This window comes from Pan troglodytes, chromosome 13, assembly GCF_028858775.2.
Source record: "Pan troglodytes isolate AG18354 chromosome 13, NHGRI_mPanTro3-v2.0_pri, whole genome shotgun sequence".
NCBI lineage: Eukaryota > Metazoa > Chordata > Mammalia > Primates > Hominidae > Pan > Pan troglodytes.
The window spans coordinates 38,585,557-38,590,604 of NC_072411.2; the positions used below are offsets into that span (position 1 = coordinate 38,585,557).

Sequence of the window (5,048 nt, forward strand, 5' to 3'; positions counted from 1 at the left end):
TCCAGAAATACCCTCACAGACACACCCAGATGTGTTGGATCAGCCATGTGGGTATCCCTTAGCCCAGTCAAGTTGACACATAAAATTTACACCACAGTGGATTTCATCATAGTTCCAAAATAACTGAAGTGCATTTTACGAGGAATAGTAAATCTTACCTATTTTCATTGGGGACAGAACAAGACAATAGGTTCCTTTAAGAAGAAGTTCTTGACTGGTGTCCATACACCTCTCAGGGATCCACAAAGGCAATCGTTGGGTACATAAGCTATTTTCCACATTTCAAAAATGTCTAATGAAGCCACTTCAGCAGATTGGCAGAATCTATCTACTAAAGCCAAATATGCATGTATCCCAGGGCCCAGCAATTCCTCTACTAGCTATGGATACTAGGTACAGAAATTCTTACATATATTCCCCAAGAGATATGTTCAAAATGTTCAAAGTAGTGCACTTGGAAATAGACAACACAGGGAAATTACCCAAATGCCCATCAACAGTAGAACTGATAGATGTAGTATATTTATATAGTAGAATATGAACTAAGCACTGAGAATGAATGATCTTTAGCTATGTGTAACATGGATCTTAGCTGATGCTGAGTGCAAATAGCTAGACACAAAGAATATATACTGTAAGAATAATTTACACAAAGTCCCAAGACCGGGAAACCTACACTATACTGTTGGAAATCAGGATGGGCTTATCCTTATGGGAGCATAGTGTTTAGTGACTGACAGGGAAGTTGAGGGTGCTGGTAATCCAAGGTGCTGATGATGGTCTGTTTCTTGATCTGGGTGCTGGTTATGTAGGTATGTTTGGTTTGTGAGGACGAATTGAGCAATACATTTTTTGGTATGCGTGCTTTCTGTAGTATATTACGTAATACTTCAACTAAAGTTTTAAAAATGTGGAAAATTTAAAAATGGGAATTATGCTATGGCTATTGGTGATTTTTACTGCAAACGCAATTAAATGTAACTATTCATAATATATGATGGGAGAGGAAGTTAACAATTGCTGGAAAAACTGTTTGTAATGCTTTTAAAATGTGGGCTCAACCCAGGGCAGAGAATTATGAAAAATGTCCCTGGGGAACACACTTGTAAAAAGTTTCAGGGCCAGTAGGCTAAACTTTTAAAACAAATTGTCTCCCTTGTAGTGTGTTTGTTACCAAGGGTTTCCAGAGACATTTTGTGGCATTTTCATGAAAGATATAAGAGAATGTTATCATTCCAGGATGACTTAGATTTAGACCTTGCAAGACACAGGGAGGTGAGTTAATGCTTGCTTCCTGTGGACATTTTTAGATTGGCTTATTATGAGTTTCCTGTTCAGTGAAAATGAGGTGAGAGGCCCTAGTTAACCTGGCCTTTTCCCCTTTGCCCCATCCAGAGAACTGCAGGTGGCCAGCTTTGTTTTCCAAGGCTCAGATACGACCTCCAGTCAATCAATAAGCAAGACCTTGGGAAAGAGGAAGAATGGTTTGCTTGATTGAAAGTGAGTTTGTCATGTGTATCAATAAGACAAAGTGCTTATGGTCTTCTAGTACTAGGCTTTACTCTCCTCTTGGCAACCAGACAACTTTCCACCATCTGCTAGCCACTTTTTGCCACTATCTTCCAGTCACCAGCCAATCCAGTCTCCTACCTGCTGTGTGCCTCTGTGGGGGGAGTCAGGGAGTCCTCAACACTAATCTAATTCATCTCGATTTTTACAGAAACTTTGCCAGAGCAGGGTTTGCTGCAGTTGGTGGTAAGGAAGTGAGAAACTGCTACCACTTATTACCTTGCTCCATTAAATTAGTTCATGAATTAGTTCAGACAATGACTTCAATCTGGGTGCCTGGAGGAGCTGAGGGTCAGCTGTCTCACCTGGAAGGACTTGGAAACCCACGTTCTAGACAGCAGGTGGAAGGGCCAGCAGCTAGAAGAAAGCTGTCTTCAGCAGGAGTTGTGTGACAGTGAGAACAGCTCATCAAGAGCCATGGCCTTGGACCCCAAGACTCAGCCAGAGGTGCAAGGTGGTGGGATGCCCTACCCAGCAGCCATTCTCATTCTTCCTCTTGAGTGTCCACTTCTCCTCTTGGCCCAGGTGGTAAATCTGGATTAATTTAAGCCAAACTTAGGAGTCCAGTTCTTCTTGACAATGACTGATTTAAGGAGGAGAATTTATCCCAAATCTAGCCAAGTAGAAGAGAGGGGAAATATACTGAGGGGTGTCTGGTAAATGTTTCTTCTTCTTTGTCATGCCTTGACGTGACTTCTGAAATGCTTGCAGCCATGCTGTAACTAAGAAGGCAGCAGGCCTGGAGATAAGCTGATGTGTTTAGGTTGCTGAGGGGAAGATGGTAAGGGCCTGGATCCTTGAGGCCACTAGAGAGCCTTTGAAGTAAGTAATACCAGACTGAATTTCCATTATGGGAGCTAATACATTTTCTTTATCATTTAAGCTAGTTGAATTTGAGTATTTGGTTACTTGCAGCCTAAACCTCCCTAGTTAATCTGAAGCTTCATCCCAATTTTTCCCATCTGCATACACATATTGTCAATTTCCAGCTAGAAAATCTTACTTGGATATATCCTGTAAGGCATTATTTTTCAGCCTAAAACATTTAAAATTTAACTACTTGTTTTTTCCTCAAATATATCTCTCAAATTTTTACTGGAAATAATTAGAAATCTTTGACTTACCCTACTTTCAATCAGTTAATGCACCCTACACATACACAAAATTATACAATTTTAACAAGCATACAAAAATTTAAATCTTTTATGAATGCTCTCTGTATGGCAGGCCTTGTGCTAGGAACTTTTATGTAGATTTATATAAACTATTGCAAATTCTTAAAACAATACGGCAGAATAGATAATTTTATCTCCATTATGTATCTTAGGAAAATAAAGCTAGAGCTGTTAGGTAACTTGCCCAAAGTCACACAGCTTGTCTTGGCTGAAAGGAGACTGGAATGTAGTACAGACATTCCCCCTTTGGGTGTTCCTCTTGTCTGGCCACCTCTTCCTGCAGACCTGTCTTTCATCTATATTTATGTTTCCTCTCCCACTATCAGTTTTCAGGTTTAGTCCTAAGTGTTTCGTGCCTGGACTATTGCAGTGGAAAAACCTTCTGGACTCTCTTGCCCTCAAACCTTAGCTGCACATTACTGCACTGACTTCCCCAAGATTTGGCTCATTCCACTTTCCCACGTTAACATCTTCAGTGATTTATCATCAACTGTAGCAGCAGTAACCGTGGCAGGCAGGTAATATAAATATGTGAAGTCTGTTGAAGACACTAGGCTCTAACCTGCTTATGTGGGGACCAAATGCCTCTTGAAACACTGGGCACTTTAAGTAATAAAGCGTAAGTTGGCTACTAGTTTGTAACCAAGTGCCCTGAAGACAAAATTCATTATTTTTCTCACAGCATTCAAGGTTATCTAAAACTGAATCCCAAACTAATATCTCCCTCTTATCTCTTAGTCACCATCTCTCTGAAGCCTCTCATTTAGATAACAAGGCTGAGTCCCTCCATTCTCTAGATGGACTTGACTGCTATGCTCTTTCTCATGCCTTTGTCCCAGGAATTTTGTCCATTCATTCCTACCTACTCCTCAATGGTCACAACCCAGCTCCAGTCCCTCTTCCTTGACAAAGCAATTCTGGGATCTCATAGAAGGGACTCTCAGATGTGCAAGAGGCCTGCAAAGCCTGCAGGCCAGGCTCCTAGATGATCCTTGCTGGGCATTTGCTGGGCCTGAGTTTGAACACTTAGGTCACTACTCCCTAAGACAGCTTCTGCCACTACTGGGCTTCACTGGCTGTTCAAAGACCTGCTGTCAGTTAAGCCAAATGTTATTACCCTAATGTCTACCTTTTGACGTCAGGTGTGACAAGTCTACTTTTTCCTTTAAAATATTGAAAGAGCAATTGTATGTCTTCTATGTGTTCAGAATCCTCCGTATTCAAAACTCTCTCAAAGAGATAATTTTAGACAGACATATGAAGAGCTTCAGAAACAAATTAATGAATTTATGGCAGGTTTTTATGTAGTACTGAATACATTAAAGGAGAATTACCAAATGCTTACTTTGGGAGGGGATGCCAAACTGGAGCTTGTAGGCAGCTTGGGTCCTTTCTCTGAAGGAATCATGTTCACTGTTTGACTACCTATGAAAAGTTGGAAGAACATCTTCAGCCTTTCAGGAGGAGAGAAAATGCTTAGTTCATTGGCTATTTATTTATTTACTTCTTATTTTCTTTGAGACAGAGTCTCGCTCTGTGGCCCAGGCTGGAGTGCAATGGCACGATCTTGGCTCACTGCAACCTCTGCCTCCTGGGTTCAAGCAATTCTCCTGCCTCAGCCTCCTAAGTAGCTGGGATTACAGGCACCTACCATGCCTGGCTAATTTTTGTATTTTTGGTAGAGACGGGGTTTCACCATGTTGGCCGGGCTGGTCTCAATCTCCCGACCTCAAGTGATCCACCCGCCTTGGCCTCCCAGAGTGCTGGGATTACAGTCATGAGCCACTATCCCCAGCCATGGCTTTAGTATTAGCTCTTCCCCTCTATAAACCCACTCCCTTCTACTTCAGGGACAAGGTTGATGCAGCCGTTGATTTTAAAGATGTGTCCATTGTTGCATTTTAAATATGAACAAACAGAAATACTCAGTTCATAATAATTTCTCCTTGAAATATTAATATGTTTGCAATTTCAGATAGACTTACTGGAATTTACAAGATCTACAATATAACAAAAAATGTTGCAGTAAGCCCCAAATAAATTGCATCTAAAGGACTTTGTTGAACTTGTTTATTCTTCCAATTGAGTTGGCATAGATTTGGTGTATTGTATTACTGATTTTCTATTTGTAAAGGATTATGAGTTATATAGAATACATATTTTTAAACTGGGAAGAAACCCTCTAAATCTCTCTCATATCTTGCCTGTATTCTACAAGAGGATCAGATGCAGTGTTTGACTGTCCAAGTACATTCTAAAGCTCTCTAAGGAAGCATTTGGCTTTGAGCAATGAACAGGTGATCA

General features: G+C 40.8%; 1 pseudogene; it reads left to right on the plus strand.

Annotated features, from left to right (window-relative positions):
* Positions 1–1,986: 1,986 nt before the first annotated feature.
* On the plus strand, positions 1,987–4,808 carry LOC101057880 (structural maintenance of chromosomes protein 4-like; annotated as a pseudogene).
* The last annotated feature ends 240 nt before the right edge of the window (positions 4,809–5,048 follow it).